The 18,849-nt window shown below is 34.1% G+C and overlaps 1 pseudogene across 1 annotated transcript in view; it reads left to right on the forward strand.

Annotated features, from left to right (window-relative positions):
* LOC308654727 (rRNA-processing protein FCF1 homolog) overlaps positions 1-18,849 on the forward strand; it is a 42,409-nt pseudogene that overhangs the window by 1,926 nt on the left and 21,634 nt on the right. Inside the window, exon 2 of the transcript XR_014024278.1 lies at positions 15,778-15,875. The product of XR_014024278.1 is annotated as an rRNA-processing protein FCF1 homolog (transcript). The remainder of the gene's footprint in view (positions 1-15,777; positions 15,876-18,849) is intronic.

Below are 18,849 nucleotides of genomic sequence, written 5' to 3' on the forward strand. Positions count from 1 at the left end.
CTCCTAGTTATGAAGTTTCCAGTTCAAGATTGAATGGTCCCATAACTTTGGGCCTCAGGCAAGGGAGACTCATCATGGTGGCAGTATGTGTCAGAGAAGAACTACTTATACCCTGAGAGAATAAGAGGAAGAGAAGATGAAGAAGAGATTGGGGTCTCACAAACCTCCCCAAGGGCATGTAACTTAAAAGGTCCCATTAAGCCCCACCTTCTCAAGGTTTCATCACTTCATTCTAGCATCAATAGCACATTCTAGGGACCAAGTCTTTAATACATGGTCCTTTGGGAGGACACTTATCCAAACTATAACAGTAAGTTAAATAATTCTGCAGTAACAAAATGAAATCACATCTCAGTGGCTTAAAACAACAAAGTAGATATCTCATGGCACATGTTCGTCATAGGTTAACAGGAAAGATTTGTTCTTTTGTGAACATCCAGTTACCCAAACCTATGGAACACCTTGGCTGTTTCTATCTCTGTGCCTGAACTCAAACACAGTCTGAAGGCACTTCCACCCACTAGACAGAAGGAGCCTTGAAAGAAGCAAAATAAACTAGAAATATCTTGTGCATAACATTAGTAATTATAGCATAAGGTGGAAGTTACAGGTGGTGTCTCAGATTATATTTGAGAGAAATGTAACTTAAATTTGTGTTTTCCCTATAGATTTTTTCTTGTGGGAGTTTTCTACCCTCACTCTAATCTCACTTCAGGCCATAGTTGATAGGGTCAGTTATACCCATCTGACTTAAGCTGGGCAAATCAGGTTTTTATTCATCCTTGTTTCCTGTTATAATTGAATGAATCAAAATTGGGCAGCTGACTTGGAAGTGGAACTATGGAATATGTCACTCAAAATTTTAGAACTGGAAGATAAGAAAAATAAACTAGAACTGAAGACTAAAGTAATAATATGCAAAATTCCCATGGTCTAAGCCATGTTTTTTTCTCTATGTGAGTTTGGGGAAGTTAATTGTCGAGATGGAGTGAAAGAAGAAATATAGAAACAGAAAACCATGGAGGATATGTTGAGAAAGACAGATCTACCATGTGGCTTTTGATTTCTTTGTACAGTTGAATTGGAAGCGTTTTCCAATTCTTAGTTTCCGGAAATGACTAAGTCCTCTTTCACAATTCACCTTTTTTGCATCAAATTTACCTAGGTTGATTGTTTTTCTTATATTTGCAGTGAATATAAAAATCTATCACTAGTTCCCAAAGCAGTTACATTTTTAAAAAATCATCAAATTTAGAAAGTATGTCATGATTTCCTTCCATGACAATTAGAGAAGTTTGTGCTCTTAAATTTTCTCCCTCCACTTCCCATTCTACATAGTCATTATCATTCTTCCATTGTTAGTATTCTTAATATTGACTTTTTGTTTTTCACTTTGCCATAGGTATTTTAATTTTATTGGAACATGTTTCCTGACTACGATCAATTATAGCTTCCTCATTCCTAAACATTTTATTTGTTTTTCTTCATTTATCTCATTGTTGACTGACTTTGTCATCAAGTGATTTTTACAAACATACTAATGAGTACCATATTTACTGAGCCTTGCTCATTTGGGAATAGCATTTGGTTATCTTTATGTATATAAACAATAGTTTAGCTGGTACAAATTTTGGAGTCCATATTTTTATTCTGTAGCAGTTGTAGCATCTGACATGGAACATTACAGATAAAGATTTCAGAGTTTGGGGTTGGTGGTGTAGCTTAATGGAAGAGTGCTTACCTGGCATGCATGAAGCCCTGGGCCAGTTCCTAACACTGACACAAACGTGTTCTCACACACACTCACAATTTTCAGAGGTTATCCTCATTTCCTCCACTCTAATATTTCACATGATTTGCTTTTCCAATTTGACCCTCATTGAATTCTTTATTTTCAAATTTTAACAAATTCAAAAGACATGTCTTAAAATTGATAATTTGGCATTTAATTTATCATACTTATGTTTAACTCAGTTTCAGTAATATTGTACAATATATATTTGAACATATTTTGGCTTTATTTTTTCTATTTTCAGAAGAAGAGAAATTTATCATGTATATATAGAACCTGCTTCCAAATAAATTGTGTTTTTCTTATTTACTTACTTTTCTATATTTTTTTCTTTACAACCTCTACTGTTTTCTCAAATATAATTTTTATATTTCTGATTCTATTTCCTCAGTATCTATTCTACTTCTTATACTAATTAAATTTAGTTTCTCTAATTATTTCCCTGTATTTAAGGTTTCTTTTTTTGTTGTTCTCCCCACTCTGCTTTCATTTTTCATTTATTAGAGCTTCGTAGTTATACATCACAGTTGGGGTTCATCCCAACAGACTCATGCATGCATGAAAATCAATTTCATTTCATGATTTCCCCCTTTTCCTTTTTTATTGATTTTCATTTCTTTTTAAAACCAGCTTTTCAGAGGCTTTTTCAAAATTTATTTGAGACCATAAGGAATAATTTAAAATTATTCCTGAAATTATGAAAATTAAATTTAAATTAACAAAATTAAAAACGAAATTCCTCAGTCACTCTAACAACATTTCACATGTTCAGTCGCCACATGTTTGATGGCTACTGTCTTGTCTTGTCACAAGAGTACAGACACAGAACGTCTTTATGTGGTAGAAAAGTCTCTTGGCCAACTCTTGCTCTGGAGCTCAGAATCTGCATTTTTGTGTTGGAGAAGAGTGTGCAATTTCAGGACCAATCTGCAGTTACTGTTTCCCTGTTTTCTTTCTTCCTACTTACTAGGTAGTATACCTGGGTTAGAGTTTTGTTTTCAGAATTATAGGAGAGAATATCTCTGCAGATACCCAACTGTGATGTATAACTATTCTCAATCAGCCTTCTTCCCATGCTGCTCTATGATGCAGAACTGGATTCCTACTGTTCCTAGTTCCATCCATTGTTAGCCTCTGGTCAGTGAAGGACATTTCACAAGTACTTAGAACCCTATCCCTTATTTTCAAAGAAATCTACTCAGGGCTTTAGTGTATGGGGAATATGAATATACTTTATTTGTCTACTTCCAGTTAGCAGAAATTTTATTATAATTAGCTCATATTCTCTTAATGTATTTTGCTGGCAGCCATTTTGTAATGTAATAAGTACATCATTCTTTTTTTTTTTTAAAGAGAGAGTGAGAGAGGAGAGAGAGAGAGAGAGAGAGAGAGAGAGAGAATTTTTAATATTTATTTTCAGTTCTCGGCAGACACAACATCTTTGTTGGTATGTGGTGCTGAGGATCGAACCCGGGCCGCACGCATGCCAGGCGAGCGCGCTACCGCTTGAGCCACATCCCCAGCCAGTACATCATTCTTTCCCATAGTTTTGTCCTTGTATTCACTTCAATGATTTCTTCCAAATGATGTTGCACTCTTTTTTCCTGTCATATTTTATTGAGTCACTCTTATGAATTCTTCAGGAAGCCAGGCAGGTGATAAATGTAGTGTTGGAGTCAATTGAAGTATGTGTTGTGGAAAATAGGTAAGGAAGACATGGGGAAGTATTTTAGGAAGGCTAAAAGTTACTTAGCCATGAAATTAATCAAGGAATGAGGTAGGATTTGTCTAATTTTGAAGTGTTTTTCGTGTAATTGTGTATCATTGCCTATTTTATGTTTCAGAAGAAATTTACTAAATTCTAAGAAAAATATTACTAGAGGAGGCATATTCTTGAAATATTATGTAAAACAGACTTTCAGGTTTAGATATATTTTCTTCAGTTGTGGCTAAGTCTCTAAAAAGCATATCTTAAGGAGGTAACCTGAGAACAAATCATTGAGAAAGTTTAAGAAGGACCTACACACACACACACACACACACACAAACACACACTCACACACTCACACACACACACACATACACACCAAATTCAAATGAGGAGTTAGATTGTTTTTCCTTTTTTTTTAAAAAATAATAAATAAGTTAACATCTTTCCACAGTTGAGTATAAACCAAATTACTTACTGTTATTGAAATTGGAGATCTGAATTCAGGTTGAGATGCCCCACAGCCTCAGAAAAGATTCTGAAAAGATTTCTACCTCAGGATTGTATGGCCCAAGTAGCTCTCAGCTAACTCAAAAGAGTTTACTTGCTAATTGATTTCTCTAGGGCTTTATCACTTCATTTGTGTAACAAATGTTTACTGAGTGCCAACTATGTGTCAGGATTGCTTTCGATCCTGTGGTTTGTCAGGGAGCAAGCAGTAAGAGAATTTATCTTTAGCCACTTCTTTTCTTCAGGTTAATGTCTGTGTATCTGTGGGATAACAGAAATCAGGAGCATTTGCCAAAAATCATGCAAACATAAGACCAAGTTTATTATATAGAGTTCCCTCACCATTCTTTAAATGTTCTTGTTTTAAACAAGAAACATTAATTTTTAGACATCTTTATGTATAAAATCAAAATTTCTCAAGCAGTATAAAATATCTATAGTGGCTCTGGCCAACACATTTTATTATCAGGAACTATGTGTTTTGTACAGTTTTACATTCTGGTCTTCTTCCCATTTTATCTTTGGTAAGAAAAACTACCCTATAATTCATGATAAAGACTACAGAAAGAAAGAGTCTGGATTTTTGCCAATCTTGGTAGCAAACTTTCAAATCAAGGAAATGTTCTCAAAATCAATATTTAAATAGCAAAATGTTCTTCCCTGAATGAAATGGATGACATTTTTTGAAGAGGAAGACTAATGGAAACTAGAGAACAAAGTTCAGGAAGCCATCCTCTTTGAGCTGGTGTCCCTTTCTGGCAACATAATCCCCTTCAAGGGCCTTCACATCCCCGATCTCTTTCTCCATTATTCGCAATCCTCTTTTCTTTCCACTTCATTTTTAAGTGCATTGCAAAACTGCTACTTCCATTTTATTTTTTTCCAGAAGCTTCTTTAATGCAATTTTTAACTACTTATTGAAGCAACTTTTTGACAATGTCTCATCATTTCATATCTGTAAAATTGCTTGCTCCCCCCCACCTTTTCAATAAATGCGGTGTTTTCTTCTCTTTACTGGAACACCGAGAGAGAGATATAGCCTTTAATAGTTTGACCATTCTCATGTTTTCCCCACTTCCCTTCATATTCTGGAAAAACTTTCATCCTGTATTAGTGCTCTCAAACAAATGTATAACTTTGTTTTTACTTCTGAGGCAAATGACAGTCCTGCCCTTACTGAACACCTCCACTATTTCAACCCTTTAAGAGTTTCTTGTATAAAGATTGGATGTCATTTAATCAGAGAGAGAGAGAGAGAGAGAGAGAGAGAGAGAGAGAGAGAGAAGAGAGAAGAGAGAAGAGAGAGAGAGAGAGAGAGAGAGAGAGAGAGAGAGAGGAGAAAATAATAGAAACCTGGACATAATTGGAAACCTAGTTATTTGGGCTCATCTTGCATATATTTTTTATTCACATTCTAAAAATAATTGCATATGCACTCTAGACAGTTGTGGCATGGAAAAATGTGGTATACACCCAACCTTAATAATATCAGATACTCATATCAGGGAGGCATAGTATGATGCATGATGCACTCCAAAAATATTATTTACTTTAAAAAATATATTTATAAATTATAGCTTTACATATTTATGGGTTACAAGGTGATGTTGTGGTTTTTAAATACTATGCTGAATGACCCAATTAGGTCAACTAACCTACCAATCACCTCAAACTTTAATCTTCACAATTACTGTCTGACAAATGAAAAAAAAAAGAAAGAAAATAGAAGCACGGAGAAGTTAATAATTTGCCTAAAAACAAACAGTCAGAAAGTGACCAAACTGATTTGAAGTCAGATCCAAATCTGCTTGACTTCGTCCCTTGTGCTTATGATGATGAGGATACGTAAGTTTCCCAAGTGCTTTCTCTACCCTGTCACACTGGCTTCCCTGAAAGAATTTGTGTTTCTTACACATTGTAAGATAAAATGAAGCCAGGTGTTTCAGTGAAAAAATAGACATCGGATAGAGTCATCTGCAATGTCACACGATTGGCTCTAATCAAGTATGTGAGATGATGATCTTCAAGTTTCCTCAATACCAATACCCGATATTTAAAAGGATTATCATATTAGGCCATGTATTTGGGCTTCATAATTCATAGGAGATGAAGAGAGTTTCAACTCTCAATTGCAATCCCAATCCATTTGTCATGATGCTGAGTTACGCAGAACTAGGGCACATGTAAAATAAATACCTCTTTCTGTTCCAAGCCTCAATGAGCATTTTTCTTGATGCATTTGGATTCCTCGGGTAAGAAAATCACAATGTAAAGCCGTTCTTTACATTTGAGGTTGTGAGTTTGAACAAAGGGCTGTGGGACTGCTATGGTGTGAAAGCTGGCAAAGTTCACAGAACAAAGGCAGGCAAAGCCCCCTTAAAATCACAGCATTCCACTTCATTTTACTTTGTGTTGTTATATTGAAAGTTGAATTTGCTAGTTTGCAAGTAGATATAATGGCCAGTAGAGCTTTGGTCAACTGATTAGTTAGTGTGTTTTAAAGCAAGCTATTGGCCAAAACAAAGAACAGATTTAAACTCATAAAACATCAGCTCTGTAAAGGGAAAGAATTCTCACTTTCATATATGTATATGTGTGTGTATATATATATATATATATATATATATATATATGCTTATTCTCATGATCAAAAAAGTGATACTTTATAAAATTTGATATTGCTGCTTGGTTGGAATTTTTACTTTTTACTTTTTGGTATTATCTTTGTTACAAGTTGTAGGAGTGATACCACCCTTAAAAATAGCATTTCATTCTCGATAGATACACATTCAGCCACCAATATCTATTTGCATTCGTATTTAAAACTTCAGAAATTTTATATTAAAATATTTAGGGAAGATTTGGAGGAAAAAATACTTAGATCTCCTTTTGTAGGCAAGCAGAATTCTTAAAGAATACTGGGATTCCCATACAAACATTGCATTATGAGCAGAAAGTAGTATGAAAGCTTAATGTTGACAGGCTTTCTGTGTTTACTTTGTGACACACAGAGCAATATGAAACCCATGTCTGCAATCCAGTTCTCTGTGGGGAGAGAAGATTCTTTTTCAGAATACTATGTTTATTTCTACAAAGCCACTTTACAGGCAGTAATTTTTGGAAGAGAAAGCTCCATATATTCTGTCTGACCAGACATGTCCTTGTATAGTAATTGATTTATTCTTATTAATGTTCTTTCCAATGTCATCCAAAAAAGATTTGACATACCTGGTTTCCAGCTAGAAGTAGCAAAACATTTAAGCTATAAAAATGTTAATGATGATCACTGAAGACCTAAATTCTGGACAACGGAAAGAAAAGAAACTAAGAAATAAAATGATTATTCTGAAGAAATTTGGTACTGGATATAGGAACTCATAAAACAGATGGGAAAAAATTGAGCACATCACTCAGGACTAGAACAATAAATATGATGAACATCTGGGGAGAAAATGTCTCCCATATTTCAGTTACACAAAAGTTTCACCAATTTTAACATTTCTTTTAGATCTAGAATAAAATTATATTATGTATTTATATAATAAGACATAAATTTTACTGCATTATATAATATATACTATTAAACATGCACATTTTGTGTTTATATATTAAATATACTTATATATGCCTAATATATATAATATATATATTTAAGTGTATATGTATATAAAAATGTATATAATATATATGTATGTGTATTTATATATGTCTACATTTTAACATATATTAATTATTTAGTTACTGCATGTAGCTTATTCCATATTATATGTTTAATTCTTTCCACCTAAAACTTAAAGTCCTTATAATTCAATTTAATATTGAAACTTTTTGGCTATTGATTACTTATATTAAATTTCTGGAGGCTATTAGCCAATTTTTTCAACAAATATTTACTGAACGTCTGCCATATTTCAGTCCCCCCAAAACAGATATAGTTCTTGATTTTTTTGAAGCATCCACTTGAGTTAGAATATGTACAATCAAATAGAAAATTACAGCTGAGTATCATGAGAGATAACAAGGAGGAATGCTACACATGGGAAAGATGGCATATTTAAATTGAGCACTGAAGCCTGAGAAGTAATTGCCCTGAGACGTGGAGGAAGCGCATTGTAGGAAGAGGAAACGGCTGAGGGAGAGTCCTGGGGAAGGAAAACGTTTCCATGTCTTTCAAAAAACATAAGAAGGCTGATTTTTGAAAGCATCATGAGTGAAAGAGTGTCACAAAAGGTAGTTTAAGGAATTGGGGGGACCCAGGTCATGACACCCTGCTAAGGAATTTGAATTTGTTAAACATTCAATGAAAGGACTACTCTGAGAGCAGTGTTGAGAATGTTCTGGTGATGGGTGAGATTGGAAAGAGGGGAGACAGCCTAGAAGACCATTCAGTGAGAGATGACAGACTAGGATAGAGGAAGTAGAGTGGATAAGTGGGGTGATACTTAGTGGGTATTATCAATCAGTCTGGACTATCAAGAATTCAAGAGTGACCACCAAATTTCTGACTTGAACAACTGTTTCATAATGGTGCCATTAAGTGAGATGGGAAAGAGGAGATGAAAAATGGGTTTGTGACACTGAACATCTGCCATCACATGACAATACGAATTCAAATGGATATGTCAAAAATAAATGAGCAGTGTAGGGTGGGCCACATCTCTCAGCCTTGCACTATTAACATTTTGATAAAAGATAAGTCTTTGAGCTAGATGCTGGTCACAGGCCTTGTAGGATATTTACCTACCCACTAGGACAAACCAAAATAGCTCTAGACATTGCTAAGTAACCTCTGAAGAGTACAACTACCACCCATTGAGAACCACTGGTTTAGGACTATAATTTAGGAGTTGAAGATACATGAAATTTAAAATCCATGGAAGTAGAAAAATCAACCCATGGAGTTTGATTTACTTTAAATGATGTACTAAATAAATGCAGAATTGCTTCATCTTTAAAATACTTGATAATATATAATAATATTAAAAACTTTACAGAGAGCAAAGTAAAGAAAGATAATCCCTAGACAAACAGAATAATAATGTTTTTAAAAAGGAGTGGAGTTTAAATTAATAATCATGAAGCAGACACTGCTGTACCTTTGATAGAGGAGATGGAGAGGTAACTACACATAGAAATATGGGGCTTGAATTTCAATATCTATACTGCACAAGGCAAATATTCAGAACTCTTCATGAAAAAAAATTCTTCAATAAAGACTGAACCATAGAAATTTTAAGCTTCAATGACAGGGAGCATTAAATATCTGCCCTTTCATGTAGAGTTTTTAATTTATTAAGTTATTTTATTTTAAAATTTTTCTTAATTTTTATATTTGTTTTTGTACTCTTTCTATTGCCTTTCCGCTTACTTCTTTCCCTCAAATCACTTTTTCTCTTTTCTCCTGCTGCTAGCCAACTTCTTTAGATTCTTCTTTCATGCTTCCTAAGATCTAATAACTCTATATCCTCACCTCCTACCTCCTTAACATCTCATCCTAAACCCCTCCCCAGTTCTCTCTTTGTCCACATCAGACACTATAGACCCATTTGCAAACCTACTGTTTATATGGTAGATAATAATTGAATTCACCATTTCTATATATTGTGACAAAACTGTAAATGTCTTAATATGAACTATTTGGTTTAAGGCTGTGTATTGTTTGTATTGGGCACTTTTAATATCGATCTCCCCCTTATTAGAAACCTGCAGGTACACTATAAGCCTATAGGGTAAAAAATGTAACACCTTGGATCCGCAGTGCTAGAAGGGAAGACACATGAACAATATGAAAAATACAAGGAAAGAAAATGCCCCAAACAAACCAAGATACTACATTATTAGAATCCATGGCCAGCACAGCAAGAGAAATTACAGAGAAGGAGTTCAGGATGTACATAATTAAGGTGTTCTGTGAATTAAAGGGTGATATAAGAGAGCAAATACAGGTGCAAAAGATCATTTTGATAAAGAGCTACATAAGTAAATATAGGAAGCAAAAGATTACTTCAATAAAAAATAGAGGTTCAGAAAACAAACAAACAAACAAACAGAAATCCTTGAAATGAAAGACATACTAAACCAAATTAAAAACTCAATAGAAAGTACTACCAACAGATTAGATCACTTGGAAGACAAACTTCAGAAAATGAAGACAATATATGTAAACATACATAATCTTGAAAATAAAGTTGACCACAAGTGAAGATATAAGAAACCATGAGCAGAACATTCAAGAATTATGGGATAACATAAAAAGACAAAATTTAAGAGTTAGTGGGATAGAGGAAGGCATAGAGTTCCAAACCAAAGGAATGAACAGTCTACTCAAAAACTAATATCAAAAAATTTCTCAATCTTAGAGAATGAATTGGAAAATAAAATAAGAGAGGTTTACAGGTTCAATTGTACAAAATCACAGCAGATCTACAGTAAGGGACATTATAATGAAAATGCCTACCATACAGAATATAGAGATAATTTTAATAACCACAAGAGAAAGGAATCAGATTACATATAGGGGGAAACCAATTAGGATCTCTACAGATTTCTCAATTCAGACCCTGAAATCTAGAAGATCCTTGAACAAAATATACCAAGCTCTGAAAGAAAATGGTGCCAACCAAGAATTATATACAGTAAAATTAAGTATTAGATTTGATGACAAAATAAAAACCTTCCATGATAAACAAAAGTTAAAAGAATTTATAATTAAAAAGCCTGCAATACAGAACATCCATGGCAAAATATTTCATGATGAGGAAATGAAAAACAACAAAGAGAATCAGCAAAGGGAGGCATTACAATAAAGGAAAAACCAATCAAAGGAGAAACCAAGTCAAGTGAAATACCAAAAATAAACCAAAATGGCAGGGAATACAAATCATGTCTCAATAATAATCCCAAATGTTATACAGCCTAACCTCATCAATCAAAAGACATAGACTGGCAGATTGGATTTAAAAACAAAAACAAACAAACAACAACAACAAAAAACCACCCAACAATATGCTGCCTTCAAGAGACTCATCTCTTAGGAAAAGACATCCACAAACCAAAGGTAAAAGGTTGGGAAAAAAACACACCACTCACATGGAATGGGGAAACAAACAGGGGTTTCTATCCTCTTATCAAATAAAGTAGACTTCAAGCCAAGGTTAATCAAAAGGGATAAAGAAGGATATTACATACTGCTTCAAGGAACCATACATCAAGACATAACAATTATAAATATATATGCCCCAAACAATGGAGCATCTACATTCATAAAACAAACTCTTCTCGAGTTCAAGAGTCAAATAGACCACAACAAAATAATTCTGGGTGACTTTAATACACCTCTTTCACCACTGGATAGATATTCAAAATAAAAGCTAAACAAAGAAACTATAGAACCCAATAATACAATCAATAACATAGACTTAACTGACATATATATAATATTCATGCATCAACAAATGAATACACTTTCTTTTCCGCAGCACACGGAGGCTTCTCTAAAACAGACCATATATTATGTCACAAAGCAACTCTTAGTAAATATAAAAAAGTAGAAATAGTACCCTGCATTCTATCCGATCATAATGGAATGAAATTAGAAATCATTGATAAAATAATAAATAAAACCCACTCCAATACCTGGAGACTAAATAATATGCTCCTAATGAATGATGGATTGCAGAAGACATCAAGAAGGAGATTAAAAAAATCTTAGAGATAAATGAGAACACTGATACAACATATCAAAATCTCTGGGACACTCTGAAGGCAGCTCTAAGAGGAAAGTTCATTGCATTGAGTTCATTCCCTAAAAGAAAAAAAAAAAGTCAACAAATAACTGACTTAACATTACATCTCAAAGCCCTAGAAAAAGAAGGACAAATCAACATAAAAAAATCAGTAGAAGACAGGAAATAATTAAAATCAGAGCTGAACTCAATAAAATTGAAACAAAAGAAATAATTGAAAAAATTGACAAAACAAAGAGTTGGTTCTTTGAAAACATAAATAAAAATTGATAAACCCTTAACCATGTTAACAAAGATAAGGAGAGAGAAAACTCAAGTTACTAAAATCTGTTATGAAGAAAGATATATCACAACAGACACTACAGAAACATAGAAGATAATTAGAAATTATTTTGAAAAGTCATACTCCAATAAAATAGAAAATATCAAAGACATCAAAAATTTCTAGAATCATATGATTTATCCAAACTGAAGAAAGACAATAAACATCAGTTAAACAGATCAATTTCAAGCAATGAAATAGAAGGCACTATCAGAAGTCTACCAACCAAGAAAAGGCCAGGCTGGATACACAGCTGAGTTCTATAAGACCTTCAAAGAAGAACTAATACCAATACTTCCCAAATTATTCCAAGAAAAAGAAGGAACACTTCCAAACTCATTATATGAGGTCAATATCACCCTGATTCCAAAACCAGGCAAAGACACATCAAAAAAGACAACTTCACACCAACATCTCTAATGAACATAGATGCAAATTTTATTAATAAAATTCTGGAAAATTGAATACAAAAACAAATCAAAAAGATTGTGTACTATGATAAAGGGGTTTATTCCAGGGATGCAAGGTTGGTTTAACATATGGAAATCAATAAATGTAATTCATCACATAAACAGGCTTAAATATAAGAATCATATGATTATCTCAACAGATGCAGAAAAAGCATTCAACAAAATACATCACCCCTTCATGTTCAAAACACTAGAAAAACTAGGGATAATAGGAACACACCTCAACATTGTAAAAGCTATGTATGCTAAGCCCAAGGCCAACATCATTCTAAATGAAGAAAAATTGAAAGCATTCCTTCTAAAAATTGGAACAAGACAGGGATGCCCTCTTTCACCCCTTCTGTTTAACATAGTTCTTGAAACTTAAGCCAGAACAATTAGACAAAAGAAATAAAAGGGATATGGATAGGAAAAGAAGAATATAAGGATTCTGGCTGTGGAAAAGTACAGGACAGTATTTCTCTGGTAAGCAAACTCTGGGGGGTAATAGGCACCCTGTTCTCCACACTTAGAATATTCTGCAGTTTTCTCCAGGAACCCATAAGGTAACAAATATATGTGCAATGCCTAGCTACTATGGCAATGCCCTGCATGAGGAGGCTGTGTGCTAGTCTTATGAGCCTCAAACTTGATCTCAGGCACTCAGCTCCTGGGCATTCTCTTGTTAGACAACCTCAATGTTTCACAAAGCTCTGCTGAGCCTGAACCTGTCCAATAACAGTAACTTTATACAATGAACTTTCTTGAGGGCTTCACAAAGCTCCTAACATAGCACATTGCAACTATAGTATGTAACTGAGAAACAAGCGGCATAATGTTGCTAACTCTGTAACCTGCCTAATGACACAGTGAACAATAATGTACTATTGATGCCAGAGACCTAGTATAACCTACTGATATAAGTAAGGCTGGCAGCTTGGACAAGGGCTTTCTGCCTTTCTGCTCTTCTGTCATACTGCTATTCTGCCACTTTGTCACTGAACCTTGCTTCTGTCTCCTTTTGATTTTTTTTTTAACAGAAGAACTTAAACTATCACTATTTGCTAACAGCATGATTCTATACCTAGAGGATCCAAAAAATTCCACCAGAAAGCTTCTAAAACTAATAAATGAATTTAGCAAAGTAGCAAGATTTAAAACCAAGATCCATAAATCAAAGGCATTTCTGTACATCAGTGACAAATCCTCTAAAAGAGTAACAGAAAACTACCGCATTTACAATAGTCTCAAAAAAATATTCAGGAATTAACTTAGTGAAAGAGTTGAAAGATCTCTACAATGCAAACTACAGAATACTAAAGAAAGAAATTATAAAGGACCTTAGAAGATGAAAAGATCTCCCTTGTTCTTGGATAGGCAGAATTAATATTGTCAAGAAAACCATACTACCAAAAGCACTGTACAAATTTAATACAATTCCAATCAAAATCCAAATGACATTACTCATAGAAATACAGAAAGAAATCATGAAATTCATTTGGGAAAATAAGAGACCCAGAATAGCTAAAGCAATCCTTAGCAAGAAGAGTGAAGCAGGTGGCATCACTATACCAGAATTTAAACTATACTACAGAGAAATAGTTAACAAAAACAGCATATTATTGTCACCAAAATAGACTTGTAGACTAATGGTACAGAATAGAGAATACAGAGACAAACTCACATAAATACAGTCATCTCATACAAGAAAAGGTGCCAAAATCTTACACTGGAGAAAGATAGCCTCTTGAACAAATGGTGCTGTGAAAACAGGAAATCCATATGCAGCCAAATGAAATTAAATCCTTATTGCTCATGCACAAAACTCAACTCAAAGTGGACCAAGGACTGATTAATTAAACCAGAAACCCTATGCCTAATAGAAGAAAAAGTATTCCCAAATCTTCATCATGTTGGATTAGGCCCTGTCTTCCTTAACAAGACTCCTATAGTGCAAGAAATAAACTCAAGAATCAATAAATGGGATGGATTCAAACTGAAAAGCTTCTTCTCAGAAAAAGAAACAATCAGTGAGGTGAGCAGAGAGCCTATGGAAAATGGGAGCAAATTTTTTACCACAGACACATCAGATAGAGCACTAATCTCTAGGATTATAAAGAGCTCAAAAAATGTAATACTAAAAAGAGAAATAACCCAATCAATAAGTGGGCCAAGGAATTGAACAGACACTTCTCAGAAGTTGACATACAATCAACAACAAATATATGAAAAGATGTTCAACATCTGTAACAAATAGGGAAATGCAAAACAAAACTACTCTAAGATTTCATCTACTCCAGTCAGAATGGCTGCTACTAAGAATACAAACAACAATAAGTGTTGGCGAGGATGGGAGAAAAAAAGGCACATTCGTACATTGTTGGTGGGATTGCAAATTGGTGCAACCAATCTGGAAAGCATATGGAGATTCCTTGGAAAACTTGGAATGTAACTACCATTTGACCCAGCTATTCCACTCCTCGGTCTATATCCAAAGGACTTAAAAATAACATACTACAGTGACACAGCCGTGTTTATAGCAGCACAATTCACAATAACTAAATTGTGGAACCAATCTAGATGCCCTTCAATAGATGAATGGATAAAGAACACACACACACACACACACACACACAGGAATATTCAGCATTAAAAGAGAATAAAATCATTTGCATTTGCAGATAAATGGATGAAGCTGGAGAATATCATGTTAACTGAAGTAGCCAATCCTAAAAGCTCAAAGGCCAAATGTTTTCTCTGATATGTGAATGCTGAAAAATAATGGGGGTGGAAGGGAGCATGGGAGGAATGGAAGAACTTTGGATAGGGCAAAAGGGAGGGGGAAGGGAGGGAGCACAGGGGTAGAAAAGATGGTAGAATGAGATGGACATCATTACCCTAAGTACATGTATGAAGACACAAATGGTGTGAATATACTTTGTGTACAACCAGAGAAATGATTGTGCTATATATGTGTGTTATGAATTGAAATGCATTCGGCTGTCATGTATAACAAATTAGAATAAAGAAATAAATTTTAAAAATAAAAAAATAAATATAAGCAATGTGAATTTATAATTTTCCCAATGAGCCTTTCTAACCTGGAATTTAATTCTGAAGGATTAATGAATCTCCCAAAGAGACTAACATGCCAATATTGCAGTTTATTCTATGGAAGTGCATCCTATTTGACCAAAAGAAAGCAAAAGTTTGAAAAAAAATTCTCTTTTAATTTTTGTCTTTCAAAATAGAAACTCCTGGGATGAAGCCTGACTCAGAGGTATACTCCTATAACCCCAGTTACAAGGGAAGCTGAGACAGGAGGATTCTTTGAGCCCAGGATTTCAAGGTACCTTGGGCAACATAGCAAGTTCTAACTAGGTGATCCCTACAATCCAAAATGGTAAATTTGGGACAAAAATTACTTTATGAAAATCTTCCTTGTGGAAGATTTCACTGCTTTTAAAAAATGAGCTTACCCTTTCATCAGGGATAAGAATGAAGAAGTGAAGCAGTGACTATTTCTTACCTCTATTCCCAGGTTCTGTGTGCTGGTAGCAACCTCTGGTCCCCACTGAGATTGGGTCTGAAACCTGGAAACCCTGGAAATGGATCTAGGATTTTTTTTTTTTTTTTTTTTTTTGGTGCTAGGGATTGAACCCAGGGCCTCATGCATGCTAAGCAGATGCTCAGCCACCAAGCTACAGTTTTAGTCCATAATCTGGATATTTCAAAACCAAGTTAACATGAGCAGTGTCAGATTCGCATAAATAAATAAGCACTTCAAAGTGCTAAAATCACTGTTCATTCACATGCAACAGTTGGTCAGGAAGCATTTGTTTATCATTTTTTATGAATCATTACATTTCCAAATGCTTCTACAAAATTACTTTTATTAAAACCAATTAACCACTCACTAGATTTTAGTTTTGATCCCAGATAACCTTTATATTATATTCATCTTTTTTCTTTTGCTGAAGATTAACCTATTCCATAAATTCAGATATAAAGGAGAAATATCTAAACAATTTGTAAAAGTGCACCTTTTGAGTGCCATTTCCTCTCATATGCTTTTGTGCAGATGAAACAAACTTTATCATCCCTTTCAGAGATTTCTTTCCTAACAGCAGACTTATCCCACTTACTTCCAATTCTTTCACATTGGATGAATTTCTCATTACTTGATCTCACTGATCTTGTTCATCTCTCATTTTCTGTATTTTTTTTCGTCTGTAGTTTACTGGATTTTTTTTTTTTCAGATAGCTCTGACCTTGGAGTGTTTTATATTCCTCTGGATAAGAGTGCAGACAAGCATCTGCTTCTGCCGTTGCTAATGCCAAGGTTATTTGTCAAGAACAGAACACAGGTTTCTCAACATTTTGCAAATAAATGACTCTTAATAAAAACATTTCATGGGAATGAGAATATTTTGCAGTTAAAAAAATATAGAAAACATATTCACTCTTTGTGGGTATGAAAGATATTCATACATTATATATTTGTTTGTTGGATGAGAACAAAATCTTTATCTCTCACCTGTCTGCATTAGATCTTACAAAAATTTCACAATGGTGTCTGAAACAACAATAACATTCATCATTCAGTTTAGTAGCACAAATGTCTATAGGAAGTAAGCAACACTTTTTCTTTTCATCTGTCTTCATTTTAATGCACTTCCCAAATTCATGCACCTCCAGGGTTACTTATACTTTATCATTGATGTAAGTAACATAGTGTGAGACTTATTTCAGGAGGATAGATAGGGAGGTAACCCCTGTCTGGAGGTGAAAAGAAAAAGACATTATGTACATCAGTTTTAATGCTTAAAACGACACTTCCCATATTTAAGAAAATCTATGGCCACACTTGTTTCTCATATAGATGGTGAGATTGAAGGGGCTTGGATCAAATGCTTTGCATGTATGATCCCATTACATCTGCATGAAAACACCTGTTAGAAAGGTATTATTTGTTTTTTATATACAAGAAAGTTAAAGAAGGTTTATAAAGGTTAATTTGTTCAAGGTTATATGTTTAATAAATTGGAATACCTGACCTTGAATCCAGGAGGTCTAACTGCAGAGCTCTTCCTTTGAATGTTATATTGTTTTGTGTCTCTTGGAAGCTTATGTCAAGTGAAAATAAAGCTTTTTGACAATTTCTAGAAAAAAATGCTACCACATTTTATATTGAAGATAGAAGTCATGGGCTCCAAGTTACTATATACAAAATGATGATATTTTTCAAACTGATTGCTCTAATTATTCTCATCAAAATTCATGTTTAGCAATATCCTTAGGTTTTATTTGGTGTTATAATTAAGTTAAAATGTAATTAACTGTACTGCTTTATCTCTAATGGGACTAAATTTTTCCTTGCCCTTGGTAGTTTGTTAGTCCTTCCTTTCACTGACTACAGACAACTACCTTAATAAATGAACATATTTATCAATGCAAAACTTTATGGTTTTTTTACTCTGTTTTGGAAAGAATGAGTTGAGGCAAAATTAATCTCTTTCCTTTTAAAAGTTTATTCCACCAAATACAAAGCAATGTGGTGCTTGAGATTTTGATCGTACAGAAAATGGAAACTGGAGACAGGTTAAATGAATTGTAGGGAATAAGGTGTAATTTATATTAAAAAAAATCGGTCTGAATTTTTATTGCTCAGTTTCAAGGACATAAATCATTATTTGATTAAGACTATGATTGCTCTGTGTGTAGCTGTCTTTTTTATATTCAAAGCTAGGCATTAGCAGGTGTCCAAGCAAACCCTTCAGTGCTTTTTTGGGCAAATTGAAATGCTGAGAACTAGGAGAGTTGCCTGAAGAAATTTGAATTTGAGATGGTTGAGCATCTGCACAGAATCTGAGAGAGATTTTGGCTTTCACTTATAAGCTTATTTATTAGGTAAAGAGGAAACGTTTCTTGTTTTATAATGTACATTAAGTCCTTTGAATGACATAAAAAGGGGGAATTTTCTCTCTTGGAGACAAAATTGGAAATCCTCTCTTCTGATTAGGGATTGGAAGCAAAAATCAAAACAAAACTGCACCATGTATCTTTTTTGTGAGTTATGCAGGCATCATGGTGGATACAGAAATAAGTATAAGTTAGGTACAATGATATGTGAGAAGATCTGAAGCTGTCACTAACTGGGGGTTAACATGGGTCATAGTTTCATCCTCCAGGCACAGTGAGATGATTGTTTTGGTCTATCTCTTCTAATAATCGGTATTGGTGTTGAGCTCTTAGGAGGCCATAGAATAGCTGCAAATTGATTGACAAATCAGATGTAGGAGTACCTGAGGCCTGCTAGCCAA

This window comes from Spermophilus citellus (genome assembly GCF_964194105.1).
Source record: "Spermophilus citellus genome assembly, chromosome: 8".
NCBI lineage: Eukaryota > Metazoa > Chordata > Mammalia > Rodentia > Sciuridae > Spermophilus > Spermophilus citellus.